This window comes from Odocoileus virginianus, chromosome 2 (genome assembly GCF_023699985.2).
Source record: "Odocoileus virginianus isolate 20LAN1187 ecotype Illinois chromosome 2, Ovbor_1.2, whole genome shotgun sequence".
In the NCBI taxonomy this organism is placed as follows: Eukaryota; Metazoa; Chordata; class Mammalia; order Artiodactyla; family Cervidae; genus Odocoileus; species Odocoileus virginianus.
This window is the reverse complement of record NC_069675.1, coordinates 70,127,502-70,150,260: the sequence shown is the minus strand read 5'-3', so window position 1 is coordinate 70,150,260 and position 22,759 is coordinate 70,127,502. Positions and strand designations below refer to the sequence as shown.

The following is a 22,759-nucleotide window of genomic DNA, read 5'->3' as shown; positions in this document are numbered from 1 at the left end:
TGATCTCAGGACCCTGCAACCCCTTCTTCCTGTAGTTCATCCTGGGAATATGCAGAGAAATCCACTAGATACATTTATGCACACATGCTTGCTCTTCAGCGGATCCTAATCACTCAACTTAGGAACTTCATTCCACCCAATTTAAAAAATCAGAACACAAAGTGAAATAAGCCAGAGAAAAATAAATACTATACAATCTCACTCATATGTGGAATCTATAAGGAGTCAAACAAGCAGAGCAGACTGGAAGTTCCAAGGGTCTGCGGAGTTGGGAAAATGGGGAGATACAAAGGATTCAAACTTTCATTTAAAAGATGAGCTGGGGGTCAAATGCACAGGTTGGTGACTACAGTTGATAAAGCTCTACTGCATGTTTGAAATTTGCTAAGAGTGTATATCTCAACCCACCACCATACACACACAAGGAAGAAGCAGCTAATTAACTTCACTGTGGTAATCATTTCACTATGTATACATTTATCAAATTATGTTTTACATTTTAAATATATAATTTTATTTGTCAATTATACCTCAATAAAGCTGGGGAGAAACCTGAACAATATACTTGAGCACCTTTTCCACATCCCTGAATACTCCTCAAACCATAATTTTGAATGAGAGAATGGAATTTATCACAATCATTCATCTGCGCCTTGACTGTTGACAATATTTCCAGAATGGAATTTATCACAATCATTCATCTGCGCCTTGACTGTTGACAATATTTCCAACTATCTACTATTATGAACAGTGCAATAATAAACATCTTTGAAGCAAAATTTAAAATAAAAGAAGAACCATAGTACAGCTTTGGTCTACAAAATGAGAGAGGACCAGAGTCCTAGCTGTGAGAATATAAGCAAAGTTTCTTCAATCTGAAAGGAGTTGAAACTGTTAAATTCCTAGAAAAGGTTATTTAATGACCTTTTTAAAGCCCAAGGCCAAACTGAGTGAACGCGTTTTTAGATGTAACACCAAAAGCATGATCCATGAAAGGAAAAATTGGATCTTATTAAAATTAATTGTTCCGCAAAAGATACTGTTAACAGAATGAAAAGCGCCAGAGTGAAAGATTTTCAAAACATATACCTGATGGAGAATTTATATTCAAATTATGAAAAGAACTCTTTTCATAATTCAACAATAAGAAAACAGCCCAAATGAAAAATAATCAAAAGATCTGAACAGATATCTTATCAAAGAAGTTATACAGATGGTAAGCATATGAAAAAATGTTCAGCATCATCTGTCATTAGGAAATTACAAAGTAAAACAACAGTGAGATACCACTAAACAGAAGTGTGTGTGTGTGTGTGTGTGTGTGTGTGTGTGTGAATAGCTCAGTCATGTCTCTTTGTGACCCCACAGACTATAGCTCACCAGGCTCTTCTGTCCATGGAATTCTCCAGGGGATCTTCCCAACCTAGGAATCGAACCCGGGTCTCCCACATGGCAGGCCGACTCTTTACCATCTGAGCCATCAGGGAAGCCCCAAACACCTATAAGGATGGCTAAAATCCAAAAAACTGACAAGAATGTGAAGCAACAGGAACTCGCATCCACTGCTAGTAGGAAGGCACAGGCACCCTGGCTGGAAGACAATTTACAGTCGCTTACAAAACTAATCACAGTCTTACCATGCAATTCAGCGATTGCACTAGGTATTTAACCAATAAATACTATAAATACTGAGTGGAAAATGTATATTCACACAAAACCTGCACCCAAATGTTCATACCAGTTTTATTCACAACTGCCAAACACTGAAAGGAACCAAGATGCCCTTCAATGGGGAATAGATAAACCAACTACTACCTTCATAAATGGGATATTTTTCAGCAATAATAAATAAACTATCAAGTCAAGAAAAGACATGAAGCTTAAATGTATATTGCAAAGTGAAAAAAGCCAATTTGAAAAGGCTACATATTATATGGTTCCAATTATAAGATCTTCTAGGGAAAAAAACTATGATAAAACAATTAGTGGTTACCAAAGATTTGGGACAAAGGGAAGAGGAATGAATAGGTAAAACACAGCAAAATTTTTAGTATAATAAAACTTCTGTATGATACTGTAATGGTGGACACTGACGCTACAATTTTGTGAAAACCAAAAGAAATTTACAACACAGAGTGAAACTTAATGTATGTGAAAAAATTTTTTTTAATCATTTAGGAGGTCAAAGGATTCCAGGATGAAATGCAGAATATGATAAAACAATCTAACTGTATTACAAAGAAATGAACCAACATCAGTGAACAGGGAGAAAAGTATAGTGACCTAAGTAACTCTGGAAGTAAATGGAGTCTGTAAAATTAAAAGCAAAATAAAATACATATAAGTACTGTCCTCTAGTTTCCCACAGGTTGCATTCGTGCCTATGTGTCCAGTTGCTTCAGTTGTGTTCAACTCTTTGCGACCCTATGGACCTAGCCTGCCAGGCTCCTCTGTCCATGGGGATTCTCCAGGCAAGAATACTGGAGTGGGTTGCCATGCCCTCTTCCGGGGGACTTTCCCAACCCAGGGATCAAACCCACGTCTCTTATGTCTCCTGCATTGGCAGGAAGGAAGGTTCTTTACCACTAGCGCCACCTGGGAAGCCCATTCCCAGGGTTGAGTGAGTGAGTGAAGTCGCTCAGTCGTGTCCGACTCTTTGCGACCCCATGGACTGCAGCCTACCAGGCTCCTCCGTCCATGGAATTTTCCAGGCAAGAGTACTGGAGTGGGTTGCCATTTCCTTCTCCAGGGTTATGAGCTAACAATTCTAATACTGTAATGCATGTATGCATAATTGAACAATTAAGTAAACAGATGGCAGATGGTGAAGTGTGAGGTTACAGATAAGCAAGATGAGAAGCCAGAATGATCCAGGTGGTAATGGAATGAACCACAACTGGGGACATCACTGTGAGTTCACAGAGAACTCATATATAGATATACAGTTACAAATAAAAGTGTTTGTAGGTATGTTTATGTATATGCACTAGTATACATATAGTATCTCCTTCCCTGATGGCTCATCAGGTAAGAACCTGCCTGTAACACAGGAAACATGAAGATTTGGGTTCAATTCCTGAGTTGGGAAGATCCCCTTGAAGGAGGGCATGGCAAACCACTCCAGAATTCTTGCCTGGAGAATCCCCATGGACAAAGGAGCCTGGTGGGCTACAGCCCATGGGGTTGCAAAGAGTCGGACGCTACTGAGCACCGAGCACATACATGTCCTCGCTCTAGCAACTGAGAAGACCTAGAAACAACAGTACCACAAAGCAAGGAGCACCTTTAGGGTCCAGATTTTTGTTTATAATACCGTTCTCCAATAAAAGGAACCAGGGCTCCTCAGAGAAATGCCTGAGGCAGGAAATACACAAGATGAGCATGGATCGTCTTGTATTGATAGTAGAGAAAGAAGTTCTGGGTGGAAAAGAGCGTATGATAGGAGTATATCAAAGGGACACAGAGGCCAACTGAAAAAGCTCCCAATGGCCAAAGATGGAAAAATTCAGCAACAAAATTTAATTAAGTATTAATAGTATCTTTAAGTTGACACTAACACAAATGAGTGGATAAATTAATAAATGAAGAATCAACAATATCCTGTGCAGAAAAGTTCCAAATAACCTACACAGAGACTCTGCCCTGAAGAAGGTGGAACATAACTCTCCCTTCCTTAAATGTGAATTGCACACAGTGACTTCCTTCCAAAGAGGTGATGGGAAAGAGGGAAATAACTTGACAGTGGAGACCCCTGAGAAACACTGCCTCAGCCAAGTGATTAAGTTCAAGGTCAACAGTGATAAACCATGTTGACAATAGGTACGCTTGACATGATGTGATGAAAACGGCATTTTATCTCTATGGTCTTCCTACCCAAAACCTATAAACCCCTTCTAATCATGAGGAAAACATCAGGCAAATCTCAGTTGAGGGGAAATCTACAAAATACCTGACCAGTACTCCTCAAAACTGTCTTGTTTCATCAAAAACTTGACCAGCAAAGTCTGAGAAACTGACAACCCTAGAGAAGTCTAAAGAGACACGACAACTAAATGTAATGTGGTATCCTAGATGGGATTCTGGAACTGAAAAAGGCCTTTAAGTAAACACTAAGGAAATCTGAACAAAGTATAGATTTTAGTTAATAATAAGTAACATGTCATCACTGGTTCATTAACTGTAACAAATGAACCACACTAGTAGAAGATGCTAATAACAGTGGGTATAGGATGCATTAGGAACTCTCTATTACTGTTCAATTTTTCAGTAAATCTAAAACTGTTCTAAAAAAAATAAAGTTTAGGGACTTCCCTTGGTAAGGACTCTGTGCTTCCGCTGCCAAGGGCAGAGGTCTAATCCCTGATGAGGGAACTCAGAGCCCACAAGCCAAGAAGTGTGGCCAAAAAAAAAAGTTTTATTTTTAAAGACAGTAGAATTATATTATTTCTTTTCTTTTATTCTCTTATCTGATTTAAAAAGCAACTGCTTTTTAGTACAATATAGGTAAAACAGTATCTATAAAATTGTATTGTTGGGCCTATAACATATAGACTTTGTTAATAAGACATAACAATCCACAATGTCTACGTATCTAACCACAGTGCCTCAAAACACACTGAATAAAATTGAAAGAATTGAAAAGGAAAAATAGACTTATCCACACTTTTACTTGGGAGATTTCAGCACTCCTCTATGATGAATACAAGTAGAAAGCCAAGATGAATATGGCAGGACTAAACTTCACTATCAGTCAACTAGACCTAATTGACATTTGTGAAACAATCCATCCAATAATGACAAAATCAAACTCTTTACAAGTGCACATAAAGCATGTATCAGAAATTCAGAAAAACTAAATTCCCCTGGAGATGGAAGTAGAATAATGTGACTGCGGGGGGATACCAACTCTAGCAGCTTTGATTTGCGTACAGTGTATTATTCTTTATGCTTTATATGTCCTGTTTCATAATAAAATTTTAAGTCATTAGAGTATATTTTCTTTCCTTTAATGCTTTGGAGGGTTAAAGAGGCAGGTCTCCATATGTTATGAAAATGAACTTAATCAAAAACCATAACCTCCGAACTTGTATTCAAACTAACAGGAATACTCACAAACTCCATAATCTGGTATAATATTTATTACTTCAAATCGTCAGCAATTTCTTCTATGAGTATTTAAACATTACTTGCTAACAAAGGATGGATTTTCAGCTTGTCACCAAATTAGAACTGCTCATTTGTCCACGTATTATTTCAGTCAGTTTTACTAAAACAGGAAGAAAAGTTCGTGGATTTTTTTCTTTTACTCTTTTTTATAGTTCAGTTCAGTCGCTCAGTTGTGTCCGACTCTTTGCAACACCATGAACCGCAGCATGCCAGGCCTCCCTGTCCATCACCAATTCCCGGAGTTTACCCAAACTCATGTTCACTGAGTCAGTGATGCCATCCAAACATCTCATCCTCTGTCGTCCCCTTCTCCTCCTGCCTTCAATCTTTCCCAGCATCGGGGTCTTTTCAAATAAGTCAGCTCTTCGCATCAGGTGGCCAAAATACTGAAGTTTCAGCTTCAACATCAGTCCTTCCAATGAACACCCAGGACTGATCTCCTTTAGGATGGACCGGTTGGATCTCCTTGCAGTCCAAGGGACTCTCAAGAGTCTTCTCCAACACCACAGTTCAAAAGCATCAATTTTTCGGCACTCAGCTTTCATTATAGTCCAACTCTCACATCCATATGACTACTGGAAAAACCATAGCCTTGACTAGATGGACCTTTGTTGACAAAGTAACATCTCTGCTTTTTAATATGCTATCTAGGCTGGTCATAACTTTCCTTCCAAGGAGCAAGCGTCTTTTAATTTCATGGCTACATCACCATCTGCAGTGATTTTGGAGCCCAGAAAGATAAAGTCTGACACTGTTTCCACTGTCTCCCCATCTATTTGCCATGAAGTGATGGGACCAGATGCCATGATCTTAGTTTTCTGAATGTGGAGCTTTAAGCCAACTTTTTCACTCTCCTCTTTCACTTTCATCAAGAGGCTCTTTAGTTCTCCTTTGCTTTCTGCCATAAGGGTGGTGTCATCTGCATATCTGAGGTTATTGATATTTCTCCCAGCAATCTTGATTCCAACTTGTGCTTCATCCAGCCCATCGTTTCTCATGATGTACTCTGCATATAAGTTAAATAATCAGGGTGACAATATACAGCTATGATGTACTCCTTTTCCTATCTGGAACCAGTCTGTTGGTCCATGTCCAGTTCTAACTGTTGCTTCCTGACCTGCATATATGTTTCTTAAGAGGCAGGTCAGGTGGTCTGGTATTCCCATCTCTTTCAGAATTTTCCACAGTTTATTGTGATCCACACAGTCAAAGGCTTTGGCATAGTCAATAAAGCAGAAACAGATGTTTTTCTGGAACTCTCTTGCTTTTTTGATGATCCAGCGGATGTTGGCAATTTGATCTCTGGTTCCTCTGCCTTTTCTAAAATCAGCTTGAACATCTGGAAGTTCATAGTTCACATACTGCTGAAGCCTGGCTTGGAGAATTTTAAGCATTACTTTACTAACGTGTGAAACGAGTGCAACTGTGAGGTAGCTTGAGAATTCTTCGGCATTGCCTTTCTTTGGGATTGGAATGAAAACTGACCTTTTCCAGTCCAGTGGCCACTGCTGACTTTTCCAAATTTGCTAACATATTGAGTGCAGCGCTTTCACAGCATCATCTTTTCAGATTTGAAATAGCTCAACTGGGATTCCATCACCTCCACTAGCTTTGTTCGTAGTGATATTTCCTAAGGCCCACTTGACTTCACATTCCAGGATGTCTGGCTCTAGGTGAGTGATCACACCATCGTGATTATCTGGGTCATGAATAGCTTTTTTGTATAGTTCTTCTGTGTATTCTTGCCACCTCTTCTTAATATTTTCTGCTTCTGTTAGGTCCATACCACTACCTTGGACATGGGGTAGCTCCTCTCAGCCGCCACCCTGACCTTGGACGTGGGGTAGCTCCTCTCACTCTTTTTTATAAATAGTAATTAATTAATTTTGGCCACACTGGGTCTTCATTGCTGCACACAGGCTTTCTCTAGTCGCAGCAAGCAGGGGCTAGTGTCTAGTTGCAATGCATGGGCTTCTCATTGCGGTGGCTCCTCTGGCTGCGGAGCACAGGCTCCAGGCGTGCAGGCTTCAGGAGCTGCGGCTCCTGGGCTCCAGAGTGCTGGCTTACTAGTCGCAGCACAGGTGCTCTGTGGCATGCAGGAGCTTCCCAGACCAGGGACTGAACCCACAACTCTTGCAGCGGCAGGTAGATTTAACCACTGGACCACCAGTGAAGTCCTGTCATTTACTCTTAAAAGTAAGAAATCTCCAAGAGAAACTTATAAAAATATATCAACTTAATAAAATTTTGAGATATTAATTAGCACATGACTATAATTGTGCCTCATAAAAGCTTAGTAAGTTTGTCTTCATATTCCGAATGCTTAATTTTAAAATATCTCAACTGACCAGATTAGCCTCAAACTACCATTAAGCAAATACCTTAAAGCACAAATATACTCAATGGTACATATAAACCTATATTATCAAAGAGTATTTTTAATAATTTTAAGGGTTTCTGTAATTTTTTTTTTACTGATCCCTCTTCCATCTGCTTAGATCATTTGTTTTGTACTTTGCATCTGACTGAAAACAAGCTCATAATATAAATAGAAGTACCAGCTCTGCTTGCTTCCTGCTGTTCATGTGTCCTTGCATTGGTACTTCAATCTTCAGTTGAATCTGAAATTTCAATCTGCAATTCTTTGCAGGAATCCTTTTAAGCCCTTTGTCTATTCAATCAGCAAGGTTCATATCATGCAAATGAGATAATATTGTACACTCTGAAAAACTCCTAAACCAGACAGAGGTTAACTGTAACACATCCAAATAGGATTTTAGCAAACAAATATGGAGGCTCACACTGTTGACCCTTCCAGGTGGTAGTGTCCCCACGATCCTCTCCCTGGCTACTTTCCTTTCTGTACCTGATGAATATTATCAGATATACAGATGGAGGTAAGTGTCAACCTACAGTTTAAATATCAGTAAAATTGATTGCCCTTTTTTTTTCTTGTTATACCCTGCCTAGAGGATCAGTTTGCATACCACCTACTTTGGAAACATTACACTTAAAAAACTAAGAGTGAGAAGATGAGACTGTGCTAGGCCTGAGAAGTAAATAAGGAATGTGAATGGTAGAATCAGATGAAGAAATTTACAGCCTAAGTGGTTAGTTAGCTTGGCCTAACACTGCAAAGCTAGTTATTTTCTAGTTCTCTTCCCACTGTGTCACATCGCCCCCTCCAGGGCAAACATGAGGACTCCAGGACTGAGGGAAAAACACACGTCCCCAAACCCTGGGGCTGGGCAGGCCTTAGGTCACAGTGAAACAGGGTCTGGAGGCCAGTGCAACAAAATGTCTGGGCCCTCATTAGTGCTGTCAGGGAAGCAATGTGTTACACTAAGTCTGCAGGCAGAAGTTAATAAACTCCATAGTAAAAACTGAAGGAAAGAAAGCAGGCTCCAGAAAGGTTTCCAGAAAATCTCTATACTGCACCTAAGTGTTAAATATCCTTCACTTCCCATGATTGTTTTGTTGATTAACTTCAAGTTCTCAGTTACTTCAAAGTATCTAGGTATGGAAACTTCGTGTGTAAGTTCACTGTCTCCCAGCAAAACTCCTGTCAAGTTTTTCCCTGGATGCTCCTTCAACTAAGAAGTCAGAGATGGCTGAGCTTGTCACTAATAAGTTCTTAACCAGAACTAATCAAATTTCCCTAAAAGAGAATTAACTTCCTTGCTTATTTCAGGAAAATTCTCAACTGTTCTTCCCCAAATACTTTTCTTTTTCAGATTACATATATTTAAAAAACCAAGAAAGCCAAGCAAAGTGAACATTTGTAAAGCCCTAGAGATTCGGCTTTTTGATTTGTTTTGGTTTGGGGGTTTTCTGTTTGATTTTACAAATCTGAAAAAGTTCTCTAAGTTTCAATAAAAAATATTCAATGACTGCACTCCATTGCTACACAGACCTCTGAATAGCAAATATAAGTTCTCAGGGCTACAGTAACTGTTTCTGGCCCTGCCGAGTGGCTTGTGGGATCTTAGCTACCTTTGTGTATGTACTCACTCAGTCGTGTCTGACTCTTTGTGATCCCAGGGGCTATATATAGCCCACCAGGCTCCTCTGTCCATAAAATTTTCCAGGCAGAATACTAGAATGGGTTGCCATTTCCTCCTTCAGGGGATCTTCCAAACCAGGGCTTGAATCTCTGTCTCCTGAGGCTCCTGCATTGCAGGCAGATTCCCTACCACTGGAACCAACCTGACCAAACCCTGGCACTCTGCTATGGAAGTATGGGGTCCTAACCAGGAATTCCCTACAGTAATTGTTAAATAATGCAAAGCATTTAGTACAATGCCTGGCACAAAATAAAAGCCTAATAAACATTAACTGCTATTACTATCACTATTATCATGATTGTTATTGATGTTATTATGTAACTACCCTTTTGAATGATGCCTAGGCTAGAATTCTATTGACAAGACCCCTTTTTCTTAACTGATAGTTTTATTTAAAAGTATAAAAATATAGAGTTGGAAGGAGAATACATACCTTGTCATAATCATTTGCAATATTTTAAATCTGGAATAGAGAAAGGGTTTTAACAAAACTGAATGGAGGTAAAGAGGTAGAAATGCAGTGTGCCCAAGCAATCAGAAAATAGAATATAAGAAAATAGGGACGAGGGAGTTCCCCGGTGGCCCAGTGGTTAGAATTCTGGGCTTTTACTGCCCTGGCCTGGGGTTCAATCACTGGTTGGGGAACCGAGATCCTGAAAGCCGAGTGACACAGCCAGAAAAAAAAAGAAAATTGGAGAAAAGTAAGGCACAAAAAATAGAAACAGACACCTCTAGTCTGCTAAATACAAACCTCACAGTTTTTCCGAAAATCTGTCACAGGCTGCTTAGTTCATAAATAGGAAATTTTAGTTCTAAGCAAAGATACTAAACTACTTACCTAGTAAGGAAATACTGAAAGCGTATGGGCAATAAAGGGTACATTCTTGAAATGTCATACAAAGCTTTAGTTTTCACATTCATCAGTTCAGTTCAATCACTCAGCTGTATCCAACTCATTGCGACCCCACGGACTGCAGCACACCAGGCCTCCCTGTCCATCACCAACTCCCTGAGCTTATTCAAACTCACATCCATCAAGTTGGTGATGCCATCCAACCATCTCATCCTCTGTCGTCCCCTTCTCCTCCTGCCCCCAATCCTTCCCAGCATCAGGGTCTTTTCAAATGAATCAATTCTTCGCATCAGGTGGCCAAAATATCAGAGTTTCAGCTTCAGCATCAGTCCTTCCAATGAATATCCAGGACTGATTTCCTTTAGGATGGACTGGTTGGATCGTCTTGCAGTCCAAAGGACTCTCGAGTCTTCTCCAACACCACAGTTTAAAAGCATCAATTCTTCTGCACCCAGCTTTCTTTATAGTCCAACTCTCACATCCATACATGACTACTGAAAAAACCATAGCCTTGACTAGACGGACCTTTGTTGGCAAAGCAATGACTCTGCTTTTTAATATGCTGTCTAGGTTGATCATAGCTTTTCTTCAAAGGAGTAAGCGTCTTTTAATTTCATGGCTGCAATCACCATCTGCAGTGATTTTGGAGCCCCCCCAAAAAAAGTCTGTCACTGTTTCCACTGTTTCCCCATCTATTTGCCATGAAGTGATGGGACCGGATGCCATGATCTTAGTTTTTTGAATGTTGAGTTTTAAGCCAACTTTTTCACTCTCCTCTTTCACCCATATCAAGAGGCTCTTTAGTTCTCCTTTGCTTTCTGCCATAAGGGTGGTGTCATCTGCGTGTCTGAGGTTACTGCTTTTCTCCTGGCAATCCTGATTCCAGCCTGTGTTTCATCCAGCCCGGCATTTCACATGATGAACTCTGCATATAAGTTAAATAAGCAGGGTGACAATATACAGCTTTGACATACTACTTTCCTGATTTGGAAACAATCTGTTGTTCCATCTCCAGTACTAACTGTTGCTTCTTGACCTGCATACAGATTTCTCAGGAGGCAGGTAAGGTGGTCTGGTATTCCCATCTCTTTAAGAATTTTCCACAGTTTGTTGTGATCCACACAGTCAAATTCATATTCATACTTCAAAAAAAAAGTATCCTTGTTAGTTATTTCTATAGCTATAGTTTAAAACCCTAAAAAGGGTTTGTTGTTTTCTTTTTTAGAAATATATATAAGAATTACTTTTTCAAATGACTTTGGAATTAAGTGAAAAAAGGAAGATCAGTTAAATGTGTTCCAACCTAAGTCCAATTATTTGTATTTCTTTTTTATCACAAATGCAATGTGCAGCCTTCACACCAAAATCCTAGATGGTAATTCCATTTCTAAGTTCTCATATTTTTAATTTCATTTAAGATGTTGGTAGCAATGATTAATTATCAGCTACAAAAACCACAAGCAAAGCAAGAGAATCAGAATGTGAGGGCTGAGAAATAACCTAACCCAGGTCTCATATTTTGCACATCCAAATAAATAAAATGTCTAGTCTCAGGCCATACTTGTATTTCACAATAAAGAGAGATAGAAACCCAGAACCCCTAAATCCTGGTCAATTATACCACCTTTCTAGATGTGAATACAGTAGGATAATTTTTCGGCCTATGGTCTGTAGGGAAGATTTATAAACATCAAATTAAAACCACAAATCTAAAATGTTAATGCACCAAAAGGTTTTTTTTTTTTTTTTTTTTTAAGTTTTAAAAGAGGGGCATCCCTAGTGGTCCAGTCGCTAAAACTCTGAGCTCCCAATGCAGGAGGCCCAGGTTCAATCCTGAGTCAGGAATCTAAGTCCCACATGCTGCAACTATGAGTGTGCATGCCCAAACTAAAACCCAGCACAGCCAAATAAACATTTTTTTAATTTTTTAAAGAAAAGCCACAAACTGGAAAAAGAAATTTGAAGCCATCTAGGTGAAATATTAGCATCAAAAATGTATTTTAAAATTATAAATCAATATGAAAAAGACAACACAACAGAAGAACAGGTAAATGATAAAAAAACAAGCAAATCACAGAAGAGGAAAACTCAAGAGCCAATTAAAAACACAGAGCAATGTTCAAACTCACTAGTAATCAGAAAAACATGTAAGATTAATATAAAAAATATAAAAATAAGATTGCATGGTATATCCAGCAGATTTGCAAAATTAGAAAGTCTAAAACACTAAGGGTTGAGAAGGCAGGGAAGGGCCAGAAGTCACACATCACTAGTGTGAATGTTAATTGGGAAACCACTTCAGAGTGGAATCTAGCAATTACCACAAAGGTTGAAGATGCGCATGGCACGCATACCAGTGGGTTACTCCAAGTACACACTATAAAAGACATGCACTGTGCGCAGAGACATGACAAGAATATTCAAAACAACATTTTCTGTAACAGCAAGAAAAAAAAAAACAGAGCACATTAATTATCAATCCATAGGAAAACATAAAAATAAACTGTGATCTAGCCCAATAACAGAATCCTGTACAGCCAAGAAAATGAATCCACTAGAGCTACATATGGGCTTCCCTGGTAGCTCAGCTGGTAAAGAATCAACCTGCAGTGCAGGAGACCCCAGTTCGATTCCTGGGTCAGGACGATCCGTTGGAGAAGGGATAGGCTACCCACTCCAGTATTCTTGGGCTTGCCTTGTGGCTCAGCTGGTAAAGAATTCATCTGCAGTGTGGGAGACCTGGGTTCGATCCCTGGGGTGGGAAGATCCCCTGGAGAAGGGAAAGGCTACCCACTCCAGTATTCTGGCCTGGAGAATTCCATGGACACAGTCTATGGGGTTGCAGAGTCGTACACAACTGAGGGACTTTCACTTTCAGAGCTACATAGAGTCCATATGGATGGGTCTCAAAATACTGAAAGAACAAAAAGCTACAGAAAGACATAAATAATACTGTTAATATAGAGAGTTTTTTAATGCAAAATAATAATGTACATTTTAGGGCTATTTACATATGTAATGAAAGTATGAAAATATGTACAGGAATGAAAAGCATCAAATACAAAACAGTGATTTTCTCAGAAGGGGAGGCGAATACAACTTGGAAGGAGTGGAGGTTCAGCTTTAAAAGGAGCCTAGTTTCTTAAGTGGTGTGTACACAGGTATTCACTATTTTTATTCTCTATACCTCTTTGAGGGTCAATATTTCACAATATTTAAAAAGTTAAAGGAAAATAAACTCAAGGTCCAAAAATAGTTTACTTGAGATACCACATGCTTAACCATGATACTGTTTATTCTATTTTTGTTTGTGCAGTTTAAAAAGGTTTAGTCACTATAAGAAACTGCTCAAGAACATGTAAAAACATGTAAAACACTGCTAAAAAAACAACAAAGTACCTGGCTAAACCAAGAGTCTTTCACGGCAACCACATTAGAGACACAAAGTGGTCATATCACCATGCTCAGGGATCATTTGGGTAAGCCAAAAACAAAGCCCAAGTTGAACTTGGAACATAAAAGTCTTGTTTAGAGACAGCATGTAGAAAGAAAATGGGCTTTAAAGTCAGACCTGGTTCAAATACCACTCCTATCACTAATTAGCTGTGCTGCCCTAAACAAGTTTTAATTTCTCTGAGCTCTTTTTCTTCCCTCAAACATTGCAGATGTTTCCACAGTTGTAAAGTTTAAAGTGTAGCCATTATCTTGAAAATCTCTTGACATACTGTCAGTAGTTATTAGTTGCAGAAGAAAGTCTCTCTCTGGCAAGTAGAGACAGAGCAAGCAGAGATAAAATTTAAAAAAAAAAAAAACAAAGAGTCTAGAAAAGAAACCAGAAGACGCTGGAATGTTTGGGGCTAAAAAAAGTCCTTAGAGAGTCCCAAAAGTTACTCCACACACACACAAAAAAAATTACTGTACACTATTTGATTATAGTGAGGCTTAGTTACAGGAATATTTAGTCCAAACCTAATTATTGCTGAAATGCTGCAATATAACATACAATACAGCTTATATATAACATTATTAATAGGCTTCCCAGGTGGCTCAGTGGTAAAGAATCCACCTGCCAATGCAGGAGATACATGCTTGATCCCTAGGTTGAGAAGATCCCCTGGAAAAGGAAATGGTAACCCATGCCAGTATTCTTGCCTGGGAAATCCCATGAACAGAGGAGCCTGGTGGTCTACAGCCCATGGGGTTGCAAAAGAGTTGGACTTAGAAACAATACTGTTAATACATAAAAACTCAAGATCAAAATGTATTTTCTTTAAAAGTTCATTTAAAGTTAAAAATGCAATAACAAATAAATCACACAATATATCTATTTCTCTCAGTTATCTACAACTCACAAAGGTCTGTCCTACTGTTAATATACTAAAGAGAAAACAATGATAATTTCAACAAATGCCAAAAAAGCCCTCAATAAAACTCAACACCCAATAAAAATACAAACCTAGAAGGAAACTTCCTTAAATTGACAAAAGACATATACCAGAAACCTTTAGTAAGTATCATATCTAATAGAGAAACACTGGAAGTATTTCCATTCAGGAAAAAGACTAAAATGCCCGTTATCATTGGGCATTCAACTTTTCCTATTCAACTTTTGCTCTGGAGGGTCTAGGCATTGCAGTAACACAGAAAACAAGATAAGTGGTATAGAGCTTAGTAAGACGCCTGACCAATTAAGTCTTCCAGTGAAAGCAGCACAGTAAATTAACACTTGAATGTATCCCCTTTGCTCCAAATACATCGTAAAAAGAGATTTTTTAATATATTTATAAGCTACTAAAAAGGCTCAAAAACAAGATAAGCCTCCACCTGGAGCAGAAATAGAACAGATACACAAAACTGTGAGCCGGACCAAAGCTACAGGTCTGCTGGACTCTGAGTCTAGAACAGGTGCAGACTTCCTGCAAGACCACAGGGACACACAGTCAAGGAGCTGCAGAGAAGGGGAGACCCGAGCCGGATTCACTGTTCAAGGTCAAGGACGAGGCTGGAGCTCAAAGGAAGCTAAAAAATATCACTGTCGGCCTCTCCTAGAACTGTGGCTTATATGGCGCTCTGGGCTCTGAGAGGAGAGAAGGAAAAAACACAGCCTCACGACCAGGACTTGAATCAAGACACTTACACACACTGTGAGTGGATCTCAAATAGCCCAAATTACCTCAAAGAGCAGGACCCTGACCAATACCAGATCTGATTTCCTGGCTAGAGTCCAGTCAATCAATGGAAGCACTTGAAATATCACCAGAGAACGGTGACCACAGAACTAAGAGAAACAAAATCAGCAGTTCTCTTCCTCTTTTGTTTTTTTTTGAGTCCACAAATCAAAACTTCAAAACATATAGAAGTATAACGCTAAGAAAGACAGCCCATAAAAGCAACAATGAGAATATAAATCCATACCAGATGAAGTTTAATTTTACAGAACTGTCTGACAAAGACTTATTTTTTTTTAAAGTACATTTAGGGTGCTAGGATATATGCTTTTTAAATTATTGGGAGTGCAAATCTGGACAGCCACTTTGGAAGACAGGCAGTTTCTCACAAAGCTAAACATACCATCCAGCAATCATGCTTCTAGGTATTTACTCAAGCAAGCTGAAAACCCATGTCCACAAAAACCTGCACATGAATAGTTATAGAAGCTTTATTCATAACTGCCAAAAGCTAGAAGTAACCAAGATGTCCCTCAACAGATGAATGGATAAACAAAACTGTGGTACTTTTCACATAATGAATTATTTTTCAGCAATAAAAAGAAAGAAGCTATCAAGCCAAGACAAGACACAGAGGAAACTTAAAAGCATAATGCTAAGTGAAAGAGACCAGTCTGAAAGGCTACAATACTATATGATCCAAACTATATGACATTCTGGAAAAGACAAAAGTATAGACACAGTAAAATGATCAGTGGCTAACAGGAGCTCAGAAGAAGGGAAGGAGGAATGAATGGGTGGAACACAGGGGATTTGGGGGCAGTGAAATTATTCTGTGTGAAAAAAAAAAGAAATTATTCTGTGTGATACTACAATGACATTTCATGAAATGTCATGTGATAACATTCTGCATTTGTCAAACCGCAGAGAACTGCACAACACAAAAGAGCAGAACTCTAATATAAACATGAACTTAAGTTAATAATAATGTATCATATTTATTCACCAGTTGTAACAAATATTGTCACAAATATAGTAACAAATGTATGATTTCACTTATGTGAAGTACCTCTAGTAGTCAAGTTCACAGAGACAGAAAGCAGAATGGTGGTTGCCAGGGGATGGAGGGAGAAGAGTGGGAAGTTAGTGTTTAATGGATACAGAGTTTCAGTTGAGAAAGATAAAAATGGAAATGGAAATCCATTCTGTAAATGGAGAGTGATGGTTATACAACAATGTAAATGTATTTAATGCCACAGAACTGTACAATTCACAATGATTAAAAAAGTAAATTTTATGTTATGCATATTTTACCACAATAAAAAAAAATATGAGAGGAACTTCCCTGGTGGTCCAGTGGCTAAGACTCCCAATCCAAGGGGCCTGGGTTTAATCCCTGGTCAGGGAACTAGATCGCACACGTCACAACTAAGACCTGGCACAGTGTTAGGGTTCTTTAACGGACCGGAACCTGGTGGTTCCAAGTCGACGATGAAAAAGTGAAAGAAGGAAAGAGGCTAATACTCCTTGGGTTACATAGCCGGCCTTCGCACTCCAGGGAATCAGCCAGAAATAGAGAGAACAAGAAAGAAAGAAAGACAGGGGGACCCAAGCTCTGATGGAACAAGGGTGCTTTACTGAATTCTATAAGAATATATATACCAGTAGCTTCTTTAGATAAAGATCAAGAGACCAGACTTTACCAGTTTACCAAGGAAGCAAGGAGCAATAGCGGCCAGAAGGCCAAAAGGCGATCCATATCAAAAGAGGGCCGTAAATAGTTATTTTTCACCTCATGGAAAAACTAATGAAGGAAATAGATGCACTCCTCAGTCTCCTCTTAATTCCTGAATATTCAGGTATTAATAAGGAACAGAGGATTCATGACAGATCCAAAACTGCACACAGGAAACCTCCTGTTAAATGTCCTGACAGCACAGCTAAATAAATAATTTTAAAAAATAAAAATGAAAAAAAGTGTTGAAAAAGTGGTTATGCAAATTGAAAAAGAAAATCATATCACTCCGTTATTCCATATAGGAACACCACACAGAAAGCAAAACCTTTTTTTTAATTTTAGAAGAAAATACAGATATATCTAATTCATACCCTGGGGCAGATAAAATTACTTAAACTAGACAGGGAAACAAAATTTTTTTTATTTAATGTAAATTTTTTCATAAACACATTAAAATGTAAAACTTGTAAACAACGGAAGACATTGTTAACAAGCCTCTGACTGGCAGGATACACTGGCAACACATATGTCCACCTATGAATTAGTATCCAAAGTAACTTAACTGTCCCACAGCGAGCAAAGGACACATAAACAGTGACTTAAGTCTACAACTGAACACTACTCGGCATTTAAAAATAAATGAACCAGACTACACGAGGCAACATGGTTAAATCTCCATCAACTAATTTAAAGCATATAATCCTTTGACCCAGCAATTCTACTTTTTACTCACTACAACAATGTGTAAAATGGCAAACAGCTTTAATGGCCATTAATGAGCAGACTTCCCTGTGTGGCTCAGACAGTAAAGCGTCTGCCTACAATTCGGGAGACCCAGGTTCAATCCCTGGATGGGGAATATCCTCTGGAGAAGGAAATGGCAACCCACTCCAGTACTCTTGCCTGGAAAATCCCATGGACAGAGAAGCCTGGTAGGCTATAGTCCATGGGGTCGCAAAGAGTCGGACACGACTGAGCGACTTTACTTCACTTTACTTGAATGAGCAGAGGATTAAATAAACTACTGTACAATACGGACTACATATGGGATTGTGTAGGAATCAAGAAGAATTGGGTAGATCTTTGTGTTCCATCATGGAAAGATTTCAGGCATTCTGTTAGGATGCTGCAGACCAGTGTGTACAGTATCATGTCATTAATGTGGTTGTGGGGGGAATCCTATTTTTATTACCTATATGTAATTGATAATACATAGGGTAAGGTCTGGAAGAATCCCAACAAACTGATAACTGCAGTTTCAGTGGAGAAGGGAGTGGGTCAAGGGGGGTTTTCTTCTGTATGTACTGGTTGAGCCTTTTATGAGAAAGTGTGCATTCATGAGCCATTTGCACAGCTGCAGGACACAGCTCCAGGCTGCAGGACGCAACCCCAGGAACTGCCACTCACAAGGATTCCTGTGTGAATGGCAACCCCTAAAACCCGGCAGTATACTTCCTGCACCAATGCCAGGGCCCTGATGCTTCTGTAACTAGAAATAAATAAAGTAAGAGGAAATGAGGATATTGCAAACCAGCATGAGGGAGTTTCTGGAGTGATGCAAATTTCTTTATCTTTGTTGGCATAGTGGTTACAAAGTAGACAGTTCCCAATTTACGATCATTTGACTTATGATTTTTTACTTCATGATGGTGCAAAAGCAATATACATTCAAGAGAAACTACTTCAAATCTGAATTTTGACCCTTCCCCTGGCTAGCAATATGCAGTAAGATACTCATGACGCTGGGCAGTGGCAAAGATCTGCAGTTCCTGATCACCAGGATAAACAGCTGAGACACTTACAACCACCCTGCTTTTCATTTTCAGTACAGTTTCAGTAAATTACATGGAACATTCAACACTTTATTATAACACAGGCATTGTGTCTTAGATGATTTTGCCCAACAGTAGGTTAATGTAAGTGTTCTAAGCATGTTTAAAGTAGGCTAGCTTAAGCTATGATGTTTGGCAGCTGGGGTGTATTAAATGCATTTTTAACCTACTGTACTTTTAATTTACAGTGGGTTTATCAGACGTAACCTCATCAGAAGCTGAGGAAGATTTGTACATACATTTTTCAAACTCCACCAACTCTGCATAGGACATCTGTGCAAACATCAATAAAGGTGATTTAGAAATAAATGGCAACCCACTCCAGTAATCTTGCCTGGAGAATTCCATGGACAGAGAAGCCTGGCAGGCTACAGTCCATGGGGTCGCAGAGTCACACATGAATGAAAGACGAACACTTCTAAATGTAAACTAAGTATATAAATAAATAAAACACAATATTACTGAGAAAAAGAAGAACAAGGCATCCTAAAGTACTGCACCCCAAAATAAGAACTAGTAGGCACCTGATGGTTGCACTCTTAATTAAGTGCACCATCCTAAAACTAAAGAGAAATTGACTTAGTTCTTCAAGGCTTACCACACAAGGCCAAATTTGAATTAATATTTTATTTTTATACAAGGAAACACAGGTCCTGAGAGATTCAAAGTAAGTGCTTTAAACCAATTCCATAGGTTTTCAATCTGATTTCCTAAGTAGAAATTTTCTCTCTCACTCATAATGGACACTCAAAAGTCCTGCCAACACTACGCTAACTACACAACCCCCTTCAAAGGTAATTCCATTGATGTATGATAAAAATCCTCCCAGAACTCATAAAAGGTCAAGTTTTAGTTTGGCAGACAAAGTAACCCAACAGGCACTGCAACCCAGGCAGCTGAAACAGCGGCCTGGAGCTTGAGTCCAGAAATTCAATGAAAGCAGGAAAAAACATAGAGTCCCAGCCCTCATGGAAGAGCAGAGTCACATTCTCTGACCACAGATCTAAGATGCAAGAGCCAAGATAAAAATGAAAGCATGCTCTCTAGACAGACATTCTCCCCTTCTTCAAGTGACAGAAGAGAGAAGGGCCAGAAGGGGATGATTTGAAGCAATGACCCAAGGAGTAAGTTCCTGGCAGTCAACACAGAATAAAGTTGTGAAAGTGGCAGCACGGCCACAAGATATGACAACTCCATCACCTTAGCCATTGCTTAGCCCAGACCTGAGAACCTCTTACAGGGCAAAAAAGAGACAGGAAACTTGAGGGACAAGAGGAGTCCATCAGCATCCCTAACATCACATTGATCAACAGTGCTCCACATAAAATAGAGCGAAACCTTGCTTGGTCCATTCATTCATGCAGTAGGCAGGTATTCACTGCCTGCTGCTTGGGAAGAAAGGAAACCGTCTTTCCAATTTCCTTTTTTCCTTCTCTCTCTTTAAATGTTACACAGAAGTGTATAAAACTCTCCCAAATACCTCCCACAAGCTTCCTTGACCCTCCTGCTTTAATCCTCAAACCAAGCAATTTTATGGCTCCAATTTCCCAATACTACTGGAAAGAAGACAAAGTGAAAGAGACAAAATCCAAAGCTGCTTTGTATTTCATACGCAAACCTTTACAACCAAAAACTGCCAGCACCTAAGTAGCAAACGATGGTTGTGCTTTACACAATTGTGACCCCAGTGCTGACTACCCAAGTTCTCTACCCAAGGTAGTTAACCAACAAACTGTCTGCTGAAGCTGCTGGAAGGTCTTCCTAATCCCAAAGCCTGGCACAGGAATTTAACAGCAAACATACGTTAGTTGCATCCTTCCTCCTCTCAGGACACTTTCGTTAAAAGGGTGACCTCGGTGTGCAGGGTCACAGTTAGGCGCCTCGGGAAATAAGTGTTTGGGGATGATCTGAAATAAATTCCCTTCCCTCTGCCAGGGCCTGCCTGCCTCACCTGCCCTCTGCCAGGACCTGCCTCCTTCGCCCCCTTCAACACCTAATGCAGAGCCTCCTCCCACCAAGCCGGGCTCGGGCAGCATCACCCTGCGCCCGCACCCCGGCTCCGTGCCCGCCGGCCAAAGCGCGATAGGAACACCGGAGCCCCCTCCCCGGCCCGGGGCTCAGAGGCTGGCGATGCCGGCCCGGGAATCCGCTCCATCCTCTCCGCTCGCCCCTCCAGGGCCGGGAGCGCGGCGCGGTCTCCGTTCACAGCGCTGGCGGGGCAGCGGCCCCGGCTCCCGGCGCGCCGTCTCCGGCCGCTCCCGGCCCTGCAAACCCCCGCAGGCTCCCGAGGTGCGGGCGCTGCGCTGGCGCCTTCTCGCTCCTCGCGGGCGCGAGGCTCCGGCACCGCGCTCCTTTCCCGCAGCCTGGGGCAGCCGCCGCAAACCCTAGCGGTACTCACTTCCCGGCCGGATCTGGGGGCGTCGAGAAGGTCTCCGGCGGCTGCAACCTCCTCCGCCTCCTCCGGCCAGGCCCCCGCGGCTGTGGCGGTGGCGGCGCCCGCTCAGGCCCCGGAGCCGCCCCCGCGGCGAACGTTCTCAGGCACCCAGCTTGCGCCGCTTACCCTCCCGGCACGCGCAGCGAGCCCGCCCCCAGTGCGAGGGCGCGAGGGCGCAGGGCAGGGGGCGGGCACGCGCCGCCTGCGCGAGCGCGCGGCTGGGGGCGGGGCTTCCGCCGCACCGAGGAGGGGGCGGGCCGGCGGGCTGGGTTCCCTTCGAACCCCGCCCCCTGCGGCCCGGTTCCGGGAGGGCGGGGGAAACTTGACCCCTGCGGGGCTTTCCTGGGAGCCGGCGGCGGGCGGTGGAGGTGCGTTTCAACTCCACAGGTATGTACCCCGCCACCTGGATGTTCGGCCCGACGTGACTACAAGGTAAAGAATGCGAAGAACCACCCCCATAAATCATTCATCATCCGCGCCTGGAGCAGGAGACACTGCCCTGAGTGGTATTTCCAAATTAATTCAACTCAGCAAACTGTTTCCTGAGCACCGACTCCGTGCCCAGCTCTGTAACGCTGTACCAGGTGCTGTGTGGGTACACCGTCACGGTCACGGTCCCCGGTCTCCAGGAGCGCATAACTTAGTGGAAAAGCAGCCGTGTAAACAACCAGGTCTGGTGACCCGTGCAAAGCCAGAGCCGCTATGAGATGCTGTGGGAGCTCAGAGGAGGAAGAGATTACTTCCGCTTGGACGATGCGGAGAGGTTCCTGGAAGAGGTGGCATCTGTGTTCAGCCTGCAAGGAAGAGAGGAGTCCTAGGAGGGAAAAAAGGAGGGGGGGAGGGCATCAAAGTCTAGGTAAACAGCTTGGGCAAACGAAGAGAGAGAGACGGAGGATTACCATTTCTGCATCAGCTTTTTAATATCCGTTTTTGATAGAATCCTTTCCAAACTACGTGAAACAGGAGATGATGCCACATGGGGAACAGCAAAGCTTCTTTTTTTTTTTCTTAAGAACTCAAAAGATCATTCTTTTTTTCTTAATTTATTTTTTTAATTGAAGGATAATTGCTTTACAGAATTGTGTTGGTTTCTGCCAAACATTAACATGAATCAGCCATAGGTATACATATGTTTCCTCCCTCTTGAACCTCCCTCCCTCCCTCCCTCCCTCCCTCCGTCCCCATAGGATCATTCTTGTCAACATCATTTAAGGCTGAAAACAGCAGTGTCCTTTAAGGACTTTCGATATGTTGGTGACAGATGTAAATCCCTAAGCTAAGACAGCCTAGTGCCCTGTGCTTTGATCTGGTTTTTCACTGCTTTTTGGCACCTTATAGTAAAGCAGATCGTGCCACCTTCTGCTGTGGTCTGCCTGCCTGCCTTCAGAGCATCCTTTTCCTCCTGCTCTCATCTTCCTATTTTTAAACCCCCAAGGTGAAGGAAGTGCTGGTAACCAACTTTGTTAAGGAGAGTAAACATTCCTCAAAAAAAAGAATTGGCATC

At 41.1% G+C, this 22,759-nt stretch overlaps 1 protein-coding gene across 12 annotated transcripts in view; it reads right to left on the bottom strand.

Moving 5' to 3' along the window:
- DTNB (dystrobrevin beta) overlaps nt 1-21,448 on the bottom strand; it is a 235,813-nt gene extending 214,365 nt beyond the window's left edge. For 9 of the 12 annotated variants that reach the window (XM_020913827.2, XM_070450737.1, XM_020913830.2 and 6 more), the window contains exon 1: nt 21,220-21,446. The gene's annotated coding sequence lies outside the window, so the exon portion shown is untranslated. Of the gene's footprint in view, nt 1-21,219 lie in introns of all 12 variants that reach the window. The other 3 variants (XM_070450768.1, XM_020913837.2, XM_070450757.1) reach the window with 2 other exon arrangements.
- Between the last annotated feature and the right edge of the window lie 1,311 nt (nt 21,449-22,759).